Source organism: Sphaerodactylus townsendi, linkage group LG07 (assembly GCF_021028975.2).
Source record: "Sphaerodactylus townsendi isolate TG3544 linkage group LG07, MPM_Stown_v2.3, whole genome shotgun sequence".
NCBI classification, from domain to species: Eukaryota; Metazoa; Chordata; class Lepidosauria; order Squamata; family Sphaerodactylidae; genus Sphaerodactylus; species Sphaerodactylus townsendi.
The window spans coordinates 45,927,040-45,943,581 of NC_059431.1; the positions used below are offsets into that span (position 1 = coordinate 45,927,040).

Here is a 16,542-nt window from a genome sequence, read left to right on the forward strand (position 1 = left end):
AGCTTGATAAGAAGCATTAGTGTAATAAATATTACACATCCTGTATTTTAAGATAGAACATTATCATTAATACAAGGACGGATAGTCACAATGTCACACTCCTATGCATCTGATTGGCATCTGCTACTTTACTCCATCACATTTTTACACATCTGTAGCACTGAGGTATCTTGTTCCAATTCACAACCTAGTTAAGCCCAAGTATTTGATTTGAACAGGTTTACGTCAAGATTTAGGGGATTGTGGAACGGTGCAATATAGCACAGTTGTGTCAGATCTTGGAAACTTACGAGTGCCTTTGTAAAAGGTGGCAATGGTGAACCAGCTCTGCTAAACAACTTGACTTGAAAACCTATGGGTCTGCGAGTTAACTGCACTTTGCACGCACACACACACACATGAAGATGCTGAATACGCTGCCCTAATTCAAGCCATATGCTCCAATACATAAACAAATATTTTTGCATTGATATTGAAGGAGGAAGGACAGGTTCAAATGCACCCTGGGACAGCAGTCCATCCTGCGATATACCACATATTTGGAATAATAGTACATAAAGGTCAAAATCAGAAGCAAATAACAAGTGGAATATAATACCACTTGGATAACGATTAATTGTCATTTGGTCTTTTTCTGAAGCATTATTATAGCATAGATAAAAGCACTCTCCCCAGAAAAACCTGCCTGTCCCTTTCTGTTGCTGTCTTCCACCAGTGAATATAGCTTTTTTGTTTGTTTGTTTGTTTATTCTGGCATTCCCACAGTGATCACCCTGCTTGTAATTGTTGTTTTCACGTATATGTATTTTTATCATTTTGTATTTGTATTTTAACTTGGTTTTAATTGTTCGAATGATGTGATTTTGTTGAGTTTTAGTGTTTTTTAAGATGTCCTTTTAATCTGTGAGGTACCATGATAACCCTGGTAAGTACAGAAGGGCAAGATATAAATTGTAAACAAATAATACATCCTAGAGAAAATATTGTTTCATGTATTTAAAATATTGACTTGAAACTTTAAATAATTCTAAAAGTGAATCAGAAAGGTAGGTGAGCCACATGTACATAGGAAGGGGAACTCTTGAGAATGGCTCTCCCAGCTAAGAAAAACTGGGCTGAATTTTTGTTTCCTTTCTTGTTCGAGGGTAATTTAAGCCTAATCATGACCAGAAGTGTGAGAGAACTCTATTAGCAGATCTATAAAATTGCTTCCTGAAGGAAGCTACTTTCTATACACAGCCTTAGTGATAAAGTGTAAGTTGCAGCCCATTCTTGGGAGCCAGAATGCTTGGCCTTAACATCAGCAGCAAATATTCTCCTCCCAGTATCTGTTAAGCACAACTGTATAGCATAAAAGCTGTTGTACCCAATCTAGTGGAACAGAACATTTCTAGCCTTCTTCAAAAGCATCCTATGGACTTTTCTAAATCTTCAGAGCTTCAAAGGCTCCTGCAAAATTATTCCAACCATAACAAATAGTTGGAAAAAGTGGGTTTCCAGGCTGTATGGCCGTGTTCTAGCAGCATTCTCTCCTGACATTTCGCCTGCATCTGTGGCTGGCATCTTCAGAGGATCTGATCTTCAGAGGATCTGATCAGTAGCGGAAAGGACAGAAAGAGATCAGGACTGGGACATTAGCTTAGACCCCGGAGCACGCTTTTTTGAAAAACACAGAGTTGGATCTAGCCAGCTTTTTTACTCAGTCCCACATTTCACATGGTTTTTATACATGCTGGTCCCATGATCCCCATCATAACCAAAGAAAAGAAAACCCTTCCTTCCCTTTTCACCAGCAGAAAAGCTGGCCAGATTCAACCAATTAAACTCACACAAAGATTGCAAAAACAGGGTATAACATAAGTAAAACTAGGCAATTCCAAACTTACAAATGTGTCTAATCAACTTTTTAAAGGATCATCAGCTCATTCCGCACATGCAGAATAATGCACTTTCAAACTGCTTTCAGTGCTCTTTGAAGCTGTGCGGAATGGCAAAATCCACTTGCAAACAGTTGTGAAAGTGGTTTGAAAACGCATTATTTTGCGTGTGCAGAAGGGGCCGATGTAAGATCAATCACTGGCATTTAACTGGCGGCCTAAAACACAGCAGTGACTGTGTGCTGTTGAGGAAAAGAGGCAGCTGGCTAGGAGGGAAGTAACAAAGGAGTGGATGCCATGCCACACGGAAGTCCTCTGGGTTCTAGAGCCAAGCCATGAGAATAGGGAGTCGGTGTCTGTATCAGACCTCTGTCAAATTACACAGATTTTTTTTCTTTCCTTTGCACAATTAACTTGTAGAATTTGCTACTACGGTATGTTACGTACCTTTAAGAAATAAATTAGAAAAATCATGGATGATAAATCTATCAGTAGGTATTAAATAAGGTAGCTAAATGAAATACATATGTTCAATGTGCTTCATAATATCAGTTACTGGAGATAAAACAATTATGTTCAGCATTTAGTCTTTTCAGTGTTCAAAGTATTGTGTGTGTGTGTGTGTGTGTGTGTGTGTGTGTGTGTGTGTGTGTGTGTGTGTGTGTGTGTGTGTAGTAAATTTAACAGTTCTGTAAGGGTCACCAGTACTTTCTCAATTAATAGATATTAAAGGGTTTAACTAGGATTGCTCTGTAAACTGGTGAAATTATTTGGTCCTTAGGAGTGGCTGAAATCACCTTTTTCCTTTTCTGAGATAGCTGTTTTACACAAGTAGTCAGCCTGTAGCACTGAGCAGAAAAATTATTTTTCCCAGGCTTCTAAAACAATCTGCATAAATTTAAATATAAGTTTAATAATATTTTTATGATCCAAAATGCAGCTTGTCCTATAATAACAGAGATGGTATTGGAGTGTTGTGGGATTTCTGGGCTGTATGGCCGTGTTCCAGTAGCATTTTCTCCTGTCGTTTCACCTGCATTTGTGGCAGGCATCTTCAGAGGAACTGATGGTAGTAAAGGAAGTGGAATAAATATACCTGTAGAATGTCCAGGATGAGAGAAAGAACCATTTGCATTGGTTAACAAGTGTAAAGGGTGCAATTAGCAAGTGTGATTATAGATTATTATTATTATTATTATTATTATTATTATTATTAATTGTATTTATAAACCGCCCTCCCCGAAAGGGCTCAGGGCAGTGAACAAAACAAATAGATAGAGCACAGATAAAATCAGTAAATAATCATTAAATATGGCTCTATATGTTAAAATCAACCCCATTAAAATGCAGCATCCTAATCAAATATACTGGTAGATGGTATTATGCTTAGATATACTGGTAGATGGTATTATGTTTAGATAAGAATCAGGATGATCATACACCTTTGTTTATCTGTTTGACTTGACTCATTTTATCTCTTTAAAACACTTGATTCTTTAATGTCATTGTGCATTCGAAAGATGTTTACACTGTTTCAATGAGAAACACATTTCTACTCCCTCTTTTTTTTGCCTCTCAGCCAATTGGAATGCAGTTTTATACCCCACAGTGAAGGGAGGATTTAAGGAACAAACTACACATCACACTTTCCTTGGGTCTACTCAGTTCTAGGCATATAAATGTTCCCTAGACCTATTCCCAACCCGAAGCAGTCCCAAGGTACCACTCTTTGCCCCACAGTGGAAACTTGCTTGAAGTAAACATGAGCCCTACATTAAGTGTTAAGTTTCTCAGTAGGGCAAACTGCAACTCCCGAGGGCTGTTTCAGGGTCAGAAATTGGGATGGGGAAAATTTAAGCCCCTTCTTACAATGTGCTCAGATCCAAAAAGGAAAGATCAAAGATTTGTGAATAAGTATAGCAGTCATGGGGAGAGAGGGTGGATCCTCTTATGGATTACAATTGGTTAAATATAATGAAATAAGAGAGTGGAGGGAAATAGGCAATTCTTGCAATGAAAAGAAGTTGTAGAGTCCCACAAGAATCAGCACGTTATTGCTATTTAAGTGAAATTTGCTCACATTTGCTATCAGACTAATTCTTGATATCTACAATGGTTCCAGAAAAGTGAGCCCTAGGTTATACAGGATGAGAGACTTTCCTAATGTGGCTGAAATGTGATGGGAGCAAAAACTGTATGCAGAAACAACTGTCAGGGTACTGTGCAGCATAAACATGGAATAAGTTTTCTTGTTGGATGACATACCTGTCAAGCACCCAGTGCCACCAGAAATATAGCCAAATTTGGTTTATTTGGTGCAATCCAAAAGTGGAGAACATTGAATTTGGATTATTTAATACCAAGCGTGGCCAGATTGTGTTTTTGTTTTTATTTATTTATTTTTATTTTCTGAATGCATTCTTCTAGCATTTAAAATGCAACTATTATACTATTTAAGGGAAAAGGGGGGGAGAGAAATCAGCATGAAAAGGAAGCAAAAGCTTCATCTTATTTCCATTTATACATTTTTCTCTCTCTCTCTGACACACACTATCACAGATGACAGAGGCTAGCATTCTAATGTCATAGCTAAACATGATATTCAACATAAAACTGGGACCAAAGACATAATTCACATGTAAGATTTCTCCTTCTCCCGATAACATTTTGCCTTCCGGTAAATTGAGGAAATATTTATTAGAAATGTGAAGGTCCAGGACAAAACTGGAAAATTCAGAAGGATACTTTTTTAACCTAGAGGAAAAACTGGAAATTTGGGGCAATACTAGAAAAAAACAAATACTAGAAAAAAACTATATTCCCTTTTGAAAAGAATAAATACACAGGGGTCAATTCCCCACTGAAAAAATGAACGTAGATACAAACCGGTTTGGGAAAAACAAGGATCTTTTCAGCACTGTTTCAGCATCCCAACTGCAGCTTCTGCCCCGCAAACAATTCTTGTTCCCAGAAACGCAGCAGCAACGAAGGATTCCCCACTGAGGCAGATTGAGCACGCGATCCGCTGAGGGGCTATCCTGATTTACTGTTGTGTTGTGTTGGGTGGGATTTTTTTTTTCAAACTTCCGGATCCATGTCTCTGCAAGCATGCGCAGAATGACTCTACGCGGAGAGAAAGAAACGGGCAATTAAAGCGAAACCCTGTTTCCGCATGCCTCCATATAGTCGGATCCACGTGGATTCACCTGTATTGCCTTCTACTCAGTCAATCAGTCAAAACCGGCCCCATGTTGCTTCGTATTCACGTGGATCTCTGCGTTCTCATTGGATGGGAGGCTCCACGTCACTACCAGTGGTGGGAAAAATGAATCCGGATTCACACACACACCCAATTTCCCCACTGCTCCAGACTGCCCACACGTTTTTTGAAAAGGCATACTTTCTTGCAGGTTCTAAAATAACATGTGCTGAGGGGGTGGAGCATCAGAAACGGGATGAAAGCGTGTTCGGCGCTGGTGCAGTGGGGAGTTCTGCTGGAAACCTGGATATTTTGTGTGACGAGCACGCCTCTAATCCTCAGTGGGGAATCGACCAGGGTTTTGCTGACACCAAATATATATATAGGGAACGCCTATGAAATCTGGGTTTTTTCCCCTTTTGGAAACAGGAAACATTTTACTGAAAATGTTTTGAATGAATTTTTTTATGTAAGTCAGTCTATTACAATAAAAAATCAAAATTCCTATGAAGGGGGTAGACATATGCAATATGTGTCAAGAATAATTTTGGATAATTCATAATAATTAGTATGTTATGATTAACATAAGAATAGATAATTAATAATTAATATTTATGATTAATATAAGAATAATAATTAATATGTTATGAAGAGAACATCGTGGCACATATTGGTATGCAGTACTGCAGTCAAAGCTCGCAATGAGTTCAGTCCCAACAGAGGTCAGTTTTAGTAGCTGGCTCAAAATTGACTCAGCCTTCCATCTTTCCAAGATCAGTACCCCAGCTTGCTTGGGGTAAAGTGTAGATGACTGGGGAAGGCAATGGCAAACTACCCCATAAACAAAATCTGCCTAGTAAACATGATAACATCACCTCCTGGGTCAATAATGTCCTAGTGCTTGCCCTCCTTTACTTTTAATGTTATAATGTCTTTAAATTATATTTTTAAAGCTGGTTTTATTATTATTCTACGTTTAAATATTAGGTATTTAAATGTAGAACCAGGGGGCATTCATTGAAAATGCTGGGGGGAAGAATTAGGACTATTAAAAGGAAACACTTCTTCACGCAACGTGTGATTGGTGTTTGGAATATGCTGCCACAGGAGGTGGTGATGGCCACTAACCTGGATAACTTTAAAAAGGGCTTGGACAGATTTATGGAGGAGAAGTCGATCTATGGCTACCAATCTTGATCCTCCTTGATCTCAGATTGCAAATGTCTTAGCAGACCAGGTGCTCAGGAGGAGCAGCAGCAGCAGGCCATTGCTTTCACATCCTGCACGTGAGCTCCCAAAGACACCTGGTGGGCCACTGCGAGTAGCAGAGTGCTGGACTTGAAGGACTCTTGTCTGATCCAGCAGGCTAGTTCTTATGGTCTTATGTAGGTATTGTTTTTATTTATACTTACATAAATTTTAACTTGTTGATAGCTATTCTGAGCCCCACCTTGAGAGTGGGATATGAAATGCATAAACAAACAAACAAACAGTTTGGGTAGTGATATCAATTTTAATTTTATATCCAAATGGGCTGGTACTCCTACCTACTGTGTCTATTTGAGAATGTCCAAATAAAGCACTTCATTTATTACAGAATTTGTTTTCTATCTTCAACGTTCATTTTTTCCCTTTCTCTTAGGCTGATTCCGCATGGGCCAAAAACAGCAGTGTGAAAATGGTGTAAAAGGGTTTAAAATGGTGTAAAAGGGTTTATACCAGTGATGGCGAACCTATGGCACGGGTGCCAGAGGTGGCACTCAGAGCCCTCTCTGTGGGCACGTGCAGAGTGCCCCACCCCCACACATCTAGGCTGGCCTGGGCCGCTGAGCTTGATTATTAGCATTAAACCTAAGACCTAGCTTTTGGGAAGCAGTGTAGGTAACCCTGTTAAGCGCTGTTAAACCCCACTGATTTTCATGCAAAGAACTAAAGCGCGATCCTTTACCTGGGAGTAAGCTGAGTTGCTGGCAATGGGGTTTGCTTCTGAGTAAACCCTCCAAGGGTCGTGATTCCCCCATTGGAAGAGTTGCACAGTTGCTTCAAAGCAAAGCCACCGACTACCACCAAGCTTACTCCTGAGTAACACACACCTCGGAGCCAACCATTTTTTCTAAACAAAAACTTCAGTATTCAGGTTAAATTGCCATGTTGGCACTTTGTGATAAATAAGTGGGTTTTGGGTTGCAATTTGGGCACTCGGTCTCGAAAAGGTTCGCCGTCACTGGTTTATACTGTTTTCACACTGTTTTCACACCGCTTTTTTTGGCCCATGCGGAACCAGCCCTAGAGAGCAAAAATTAAGCTATGTGTGCTAAGGCAGCATCGAGTGCAGCAGCAGTTTGCATCTCACTCTCAAGTATTAGGTATATTTGCAATTATTACAATCCTCATATAACATGTATGTATTTCCAAAAGCATGAGGCCTTTTAAGATTTATAAATGGGCTCATTGCAGTACAACATTTTGCCTGATTATCAGTTTAGTTTGATTTTTGGTGGTAGTAGACAAATTTCTCCATCTGAAAACAGTTCTATTGGTTTTAATCTGAGAGACATTTCCACAGATTATCTAGAGTCATCGTTCCAAACTTTTCCTTTCATGAATATTCTACGCTGTCATTTTGGAGTCTAAAATATCTCTGGGTGCTCCCAGTATTCAAAGTATTGAAAACCACCAACAAAGCCTGCTTATGAAGTCATAAGGCAAGGATTTTGGAGGATCAGAAATGCTAACAAAGCCGGATAGTGTTTAAAAAGTAACAGGAATTTTGATATGGATTCAGATTAATCATTTTGCTGCTGTTCCTTTCCAGAAAACTTTTTCATTTACATTGGTCTGAAAGGAAGTTGGGAGGCTCCCAGTTTCACCAGACGAAGACAATATCAGAATTACCCCAATGTCAGATCTGTGTACAAGCATTCCTCCACATAACTGTTATGGTATATAAAGTGCAGTATGCCCAAATACCAAAATAATATGGAGGGGAGCAATTGGTTTTGCTTTTCTGCTCCTTTTTCACTTCCTTGGTATTAACGTAATGTTATGTGACACTGCTAGCAGTGCAGCACAATAAAAATGAAATGGTACCAAATGTGCATAGACACCATGGAAATCTCAGTGACAACAGCAACAAACATTTGATTTCTTCTTTCCTCTCCTGTGCCTTTAGTATTTACTTAAGAATATGTGATGCAAGCATCTGCACAGCAGATATAAAATGAGCGGCCAATAGGTCCAGACAGACATGGCAACTGAAATCATGCTATTTTGTATCCTGTAAAGATATGTGATTCTGATTATAGAATATTGTTCACTTTATCACAAGCAATAGCAACTGAAAACAGAAGTATTCACTGGCAGTTATTTTTAAACTTCCATTCAGACATTAAAATCAGATTTATATATTACATTCATATTGTGTTTATATTTTTTACAAAATAAATGTTTTGGGGAAAATATTTATATCTGAAATTGTTCATAAAGTACACAATCAGTTTATACGATAATAGGAAAAGACATCTGCTTGCAACATTTCCCTCATTAGATGCTATCATGTTGTTTTTATGACTTTGCTACAAAATACAACGTGCTGATTGACAGCCTTCTTAAAATATAGGTAGCAAGTAGAACTGGGGTGCTTTAAAATAGCTACAGTTGATTGCAGGCTCAAGGAAGGATAGGTGATGAGCCATGAGGAAAAGAGACATACTCAATACTTTTTGGTAAGAATTTTGACCACAGAATGTTTTATTAAATTTAGGCAAAGGAACAGAGGCGCAGCATGGGGACAGAACCTGGCATTGGGCGACCTGCATGGCGTTTGATGAGCACCCTCCCCCAAACTGCCTACTGGGGGAAAACCATGGTATGGCAAGCTATTGATAGCCATGTGGGTGCCAACTTCTCCCCTTGTTACCTGGAGGTGCAGCTAGCTGGCTGTCCCTGCCAAGGTATGCATCTGAGTGGCTTCACACCCCCTCAGGCCCCTTATGGAGGGAGGGGGAAGCATAGACATAGCCTCCCCCAGAATGATCCATCCCATTGCCACTCCACCATGCTGTGACAGAAACAAAATACGTACACACAGTCCAGCCAGCATAAAGAAAAGGCAAACAACATCACAAATGAGGGAGGGTGGGTAAGCCGCTGATTCCAGCAAGAAAAGGAGAGAGGAGGATGCCACTTGTGGGCTTGTTCAAATAGCTCTATGAGTTCAATGGCCTCACCCCTTGCCCAACCAGCCCAAAACTGATATGGCAGGCTGAAGGTGGTCTGGCCTATGCTCCCTGTTTTGTCCGAGGGCACCATGCAGCAACCAGTCACGTTTTCCTCCCTGCCTCCTGAACTTCAAATAGCAGCATTAAGTCCTGGCCACACATCTAGCTCTTTTACTGAAGCCCAACATGGTTGCCAATGTGAAACTATCTAGTGTTTTAAGTTTACTTTCAGGATTATTTAAAATAAGGAGTACTGTGTTGCACCGGTGTGGTATAGTGGTTCGAATGATTGGCTTGGATCTTGGAGAGCTGGGTTCAAATCCTCAATTTGCATTCAAGATTGCTAGATTATCTTGGATCAGTCATACTTTCTCAGATTAATCTACTTCACAGGATTATTGTGAGACTAAAGGAAGGGAATAAGAACCATGTGCCCTGCTCTGAGCTCCTTAAAGGAAGAGAATATGATAGATAAAACCTTGAGTATTAATTGTATTAAGACCATCACACTGCCCAAAAGTTCTACATCTTTTAGGCTAGCTTTCTTCAGATTCCAATTAATCCTTTTTTGTTGTATCTCTCATATGTGAGATAAAGGTGCTGGAAATACAAACACAAAGTTTAAATTTCAAGCATGGCTCAATTATGTGTCCAACACCTTGGTCTCAGATAATTCATAATCTGGCACAATGCTATAGCTCTATGGTATTCTGCTGTGTCCAGTTGCAGCTCTAGTACAAACACAGTACCAACAATTACTTCTGCTGTTTTCTAACACAAACCCACAGTGCTGTGCTAGGATAATTAACTGCAGGAAACTGCTGGGAGTGGGTTGGTGACAGGAAGACCCATCAATGGCATCCCAATGCTACAACCTCATAAGAGTTTCAGTTCAGTTCTTTCCTTATGGAATGATAATAGCAAAGGGCAAAAACAGCCATCATGCCCAGATTGTAGGGCATAGTTGTTGTTTTCTGCAGCCACAAGTTTGTTTATACCATTACAACTGACTTAGATGAATAGACTCATATAGTCATTTGGATTTCTTAAGATGATCTGGGACAGAGCCATACAGGGTCCTGAGGAAGGTTCTGCCTCACAGAAGACTTAGAAAAGATGCTGAAAGTTTGGTTCCTTTCAGCTTTCTCAACCTGTTAGACTCCTTGATCAGGCTCACTCTAGCAAGTTACTGCTTTTGGAAATTACATTTGTCCATCACAGTTAAATGCTGGTTGCAATCCAACTATATTTCTTTTAAAACACACTGAACATTAATGGAATGGTTAAAGCCCAAGTGTTTGTGAGCAAAATTGGATTGAAACACCAGGAATATGAAAGGGAGCTGAATATGGGTCTAGGTAGTACTTTGCAATATAACATCTGTATTTGCAGTACCGACATACTATAAATCAAAGTGTTAGAAGAGTTACTGATCAGCATGAAGGAATTCCCATTAAAGCTACATATGTTGCTGAAATGCTGTCAAACCACTATCAAAATTCATGACAACATACCAGTTTTTTAAATCAGCGACATCTTAAAAACTTATTTCTGTTATGACAAATCTGTATGAAGAACTGGTTCAGAAAGTATTTCTCAGCTTTACTGACTATGACTCACAGTCTAAAAAGAATTCTTCAAGCCACCATTTCTTTCATCTGTGCTTGGTCAATCTATTACTCTGTTGAGCTCCAGGTGCAAAACATGAGCACATAACTGAGAATTTCCTCTTTTCCCCCTGTACAAACTTAAGGCCAGCACCAAGAAGTTTAATCATGAAGTTACTTTCTTTTCAGTGGGAATTCCACCAAAGCTTTCAGCAGCTCTGCTGTTTGAATAAAAATGATTCGAAATCATCTCTCCAGTCATTTAAATAATCTGTTAAAAAGCTATTAGGTTTTCCTAATGCCTAGTCATTTTAAATGACTCTCAATTTGATTCATGAACAAAACATGAACAGTGCAAGATTCATGTGACCAATCACTTAGCAAAAATGCAATTTTTATTAAGAGCCTCTTCAAAAAAACCCAGATATATTGGATGAAATCCTTTGTATTTTGTAGTATTTTTTAAAAGGTTATGCCTCAAGGGTCAACTTTTCATGAGCCAAAGTCAGCAGAAAAGTTAGCATTGTTAGAGAAGATCAAGGAGCTGAAAGGAGCTGGAAGAAATCACACAGATAATTGCAAAAATCCTGCTCCACTTCAAGTGCAGTTGAAGTTCTATAATGACTTGGAGTTCTCGATGCATGTCAGATTTTTACTGTAATCAGAGCTCATTGAAAACTCATTAGGGCTGTACACAGTGGCTACTTAGTTTATGAATACTTAGAACTGGTAAGAAAAAAATGCATTCAGGAACTTATATCCAGACTGAATGTGATCAGTTGATCAAAGGGATAAACAGGAGGTGCTGCATGGATGGTGTAGTCTCCTCAATTATAGGTATATATTTATGCATATGCTTACATGTTGAATAAGCTTGCTTTGACTTTAGGAATTCAAGAAGCATTAAGCAATATTGCAGCTAATACAGTGGAAGGTGAGCTGTGCCACCCATATCTCTAATCTCACTTTTCCCATTTATTCTTTGAGTGAATTTAGACCATCTGTGATACGGAAGTAAAAATACAGAGTTGCCTTGCAAAGTTTTTGTAAGCGTTACTGAGTGTATATATGAGAATCTTTTTTATTACATAGGAAAAGTGCTATATACATAATTAGGATTGGATCTTTCCTCAAAGTTTGGACCTATGACTATCTTCCTTTAAGGACTTCTTCAAAGGGAGAATGGCATTTTCTGATGGAGAAACATCTTTCTTTGTTGAATGGAATCTTTCTGTGCTAGTGGAAAACTTGATGAAGGGGAGTTATCAGGTCCAACCAGCCCATAATTATAAAGATGATAGGTTAAGTAAATCTACTGAATTTTCTAGTAGGCCAGATTTTACCAACCACATATTCCAGTTGCTACCTCAATGTTTTGGCACCCAAATCTAAAGACAAACAACCTCTATATAATAAATGCCAATATTGCTTAGATGTAAATCACTTTTCACAGTAATCTAATGCAAGCAGGGACATATATGTTAGTCTGAAGGTAAACTCTGTTTAGTCTGAAGGTAAACTCTGTAAACTCAGGAATGAGAATCTGGAATGCACAATTTTATGTTTAAAGAAGAATGTTAATTTATGTGTTTAAAGTAACACGTAATGGTTAAAGACTACAGTTAGATTAATAATAGAAAATGAATTACAGACTTAATCCATGAAGATCAAGCAGAAGTATATGGAAGATAATATTACACATTTATTTAATGCAATTGAATATTCAAAGAAAATGGAGAAAAACCTGCATTTAAATTTTTGAATGCAGACAAAATTTTTGACAACATATCTTTGTTATTTTGTAATGACAATCTTCCAAAATACGAATTATGGAACAGAATTTTTAAATTGAATGAAGTATTTATACAAATTAGCAAACTATAATTTTAATAAATGAATCTTTAATAGTAAAAAAAAACCTGAAACTACAAAAGGAAGGTGACAAGGATATCCAATGTCACTGATATTATTTCCCCTCCTCTTCCGTGTGCCCACGGGAGACCAGATGTTAATTTGTTGCGAAATTTGATGTTACCCCCGACTGGCCAAATGCCTGGCAGAACAGGTCTGTTTTGCAGGCCCTGCAAAAACTCTGTAGGGCCCTGATCTCACCTGGGAGCCTGTTCCACCAAGTTTTACCATCAAATTATAGCAAGCAAATTATATCAAAACTGAGGCAACAAATGACCAAAGAAAGTAGCCTATTGAGAAGAAAAACAACTTTCAAACAATTAATCACTGGAAACTCAAGACATTTATTAGGAAGTTTATAAAATGTTACTGCAATATAATACTGAAACAAAGCAAGTAAAAGATTGCGTAATAAAATGGGTACATAATATTGGAGAAAACATACATATGAACCAATGGGAAAATCATTGGACTAAAGAAATTAAGTTTTTTATTTTTTTTATTTTATTAAATTTGCTACCCCATTCTTCCCAGCCAGACAGCCGAGATCAGAGCAGCTTACACACATGGTTAAAATATATACAATACAATATAAAATTCCAGGATGACTTTACACCACAATATCAAATATTAAAGTTCTATACAATGATGGTGGCTTAGCATATTTAAAATCTGAATAGGCTCCAACAAATTGCCATAGTGTAACTAAAATAACAGCAAATATCTCCTCCACATTTACCATACCCGGAGAGATGAAGGGGGAACAAATATCAGGAGGCCAGAAAGCTGGAAGGAAAAACTGTAGCTGCCTCATCCCAAAATCTGGTGGTCTGTAGCTGCCTCAACTAAAGTATACAGAATATCAAATATTAAGGGAGAATTAGTGTAAAGTGTTCTTCAGATGGTATATTAAAGAGCCCTCTGGGGATGGGGCAGTATATTAAATCAAATAAATAAATAAATAAATATCACACCTAAAGCCAACAAAAAATATAATGGAAAGTGCTAGAAATGTCATAATCCAGATGCAACATTCTATCATATGTGGTGAACATGTAAGAAAGCCAGAAAATACGTGATGAAATGTAAAAGATACTCAAACTTAAGTTGGAGAGGAATCTGAAAAATATGCTACTGAATATCGCACCAAGTAATATTCCAAAAATATATAGTGAAATATTCAAGTACATGGTGATGGCAGCAAGAGTAACATGCAAAATTGAAGTTAGAAAATATCCAGATTCAAATGAATGGATGAGCAAATTATCTGAATATGCTGTTGTGACAAAACTAACGTTCTTCATACATAATAGATAAATTTCAGAATTTCAAGAAAAATGGAATGACTTTTTAAATTGTTTAGCTAAAAATTAAGACTCAAGTAAAATCAAGTTAAAACAAAATAGAAGATTTATAGTGCAATCCACAGAGACTGAAAGTGCTCAGGAGGCAGCATGACCCCAGAGCTGGCATAAATGCCACTTGTGTGGCATAAGAGACATTCATGCTGGCGCCAGCATTGGTGAGCCATGGGTAGTGAAACACTCAAGCACTAGCACAGCCACGGACAGTGCTCCTCTGGCTCAGGGGCTCATTCCACGGCTGAACGGGCCTTCCCAGGGGCAGGGTTAGCATTAGTCGGCTGTACCAGGCCTTTTTTACCATCATTCCTGATGTCTTCAGCTGCTTCTTTTACTAACTGTCCCAGTAATGGGACAGGAGGTTAAAACTCGTCCTCAAGGCCAGTAAGACTCCTGAGCCAGATTACTTGCCAGGAGATTTAATAAAGACATTTCCTGTATACTGGACACAGCTATTAGCAGCTTTTTAAATCACTATTGGTGATCCCAGTGCAGTTACAGAGCCGTAACTTCATACCATCATTGTAACAGTTTACAAGAAAGGGTACAGTTCCGATCCATCTAATTACCACCCTATTAATTTGCTTTCCTCTCGCTAACAGTCAAATCCCATTATTAGTCTTTGCATACAGCGCAGTCCCGTTTAGATCACTGGTCAATCTGCATGGATTGCTAAAGGGGTTTCAGAGCCATTGCCTGGGAAGAGCTTGGTAATAATTTGTAAAAAAAAAATCTGGTTAAAGTATTTTTGACATCTTCTAAGCAACTGTCCTGGAAGTTGAATAATCAGCCAATTTAGTATTTTTAAAATATTTTCAGCCCCCTTTCCACCTGATAGACCTCAAGGAGGCTTACAGCATAAGCTACACAACAAATAGAAAAAATACCTAAAACACTAGTTGGAAAGTTTCATTATCCAGATAGCTTTTCAGTCATGGAAAGCTAACAAAAGAGTGTGCTCTGCTTTTCGCCACTGCTTCCTCTGTGGCTGTTGGTTGCTGTTTTTGCCTCTGCTGGGGGCCTCATGTTCCTGCAGCAATTCATGTCTTTATGGCTTAAGTGCTATCTCAGTTTTTTAATGGGGTAGCCATTTGAATTGCTGGAGTCAGTAGCTCTATTGATTGACTTTTTGAGGTTTTTCTTTGGAAATCAATGGAGTTCTTTACTGTGTTGCTTCTGTGGTTCTTCAATTGGAACTCGGATTGGGATCAAGCCTAGCATATGATTTCTCACTTCTATTTGAATGTCATGTTGTCAGAGGATACTAGTAGTTTTCTTTTTCTTTCATTTCCTTATGTTTCTCATTAGCAGTCCAATCTTGAATCTACAGCTGTCCCTCCATTGCTGTTGTTGTCTATTCGCCCACAGGCTGTTGGACTTAGAAAGAGCACTGGAGATATTAGACTGTTGGTTGGCTCTTGGCAGGGCTCATAGAGTATTCTTTGTGCCATTTTTATACCACACCCCTTCTTACTGTTCCTTCTTATTTTCATCAATCAACTGTTTTGAAATATCAAAGGGCTTTTCTCCTAGCTTGGTTAAATGCTTTTCTTTCCACTGTTTAGGAGGGTAGCTTCCAAGGAGGATCTGGGGCAACTAAAACTTTAGCTCACATTTTCTTTGACTACGAGTTGATCATGCCTTAAGAGAACTTTGAATACAGCAGGTAATAGTTTCCGATGCCTTCTTTGCTTCTGTGTTTTCCTTGCTAGCTGATACTAATTTTGGTATGATTTTGGCTATGGCTACATTTTTGTCAGTCATGGCTTCTATGTAAGGATGGAAACAGAGGATAGTATTTATGAGACACATTCAGATTGTTAAATAAACAGTAAACAAAAAATCTTAATTATGTTACTATGAATGTAATCTTAAACATATTTACCTGGAAATGTCCTGTTATAATCAAATGAAAGTTTACTTCCATTTAAACATGGGAGTAGAGTTCTGAAGTGTATTTGTGTTATGCTTCACATGGAATAGGAAACCATTACACAAAGCCATCTAAGTGGTTTCTAGAAGTGCCTTACCTCAGCAGAAACCCTTTTATGAGGTTCAGAACCTCATCAACATTGTTTGAGGAAATCAGTCCTTTCAATTCTCATGAACTAAACAGATGATCACTAATAAAAAAGCATTGTGGTTACCAACCTGATTAAGTTACAGAATGATTCATAGTATATTACATTAAGCATTTAAACATGCTGGCATGTTTAAATACTACATTGGATTCCTCCTTGGTAAAAGATACCAGTGTTGCCAGCACATTAAAAGCTGTACCAGAACACATATTTATCAGTTTTCCATTTTCCCAGCAGCCCACTGCTCCCCCAAAAGTGTGGCTGAGGACTTGAGGGGTAGGTCCAG

At 38.4% G+C, this 16,542-nt stretch overlaps 1 long non-coding RNA gene across 10 annotated transcripts in view; it reads right to left on the reverse strand.

Annotated features, from left to right (window-relative positions):
* LOC125436591 overlaps positions 1-16,542 on the reverse strand; it is a 104,067-nt gene that overhangs the window by 13,966 nt on the left and 73,559 nt on the right. For 9 of the 10 annotated variants that reach the window (XR_007245077.1, XR_007245078.1, XR_007245085.1 and 6 more), the window contains one exon: positions 4,764-5,000. This is a non-coding gene — a long non-coding RNA (uncharacterized LOC125436591). Of the gene's footprint in view, positions 1-4,763; positions 5,001-13,295; positions 15,945-16,542 lie in introns of those variants that run through there. The other variant, XR_007245083.1, reaches the window with a different exon arrangement.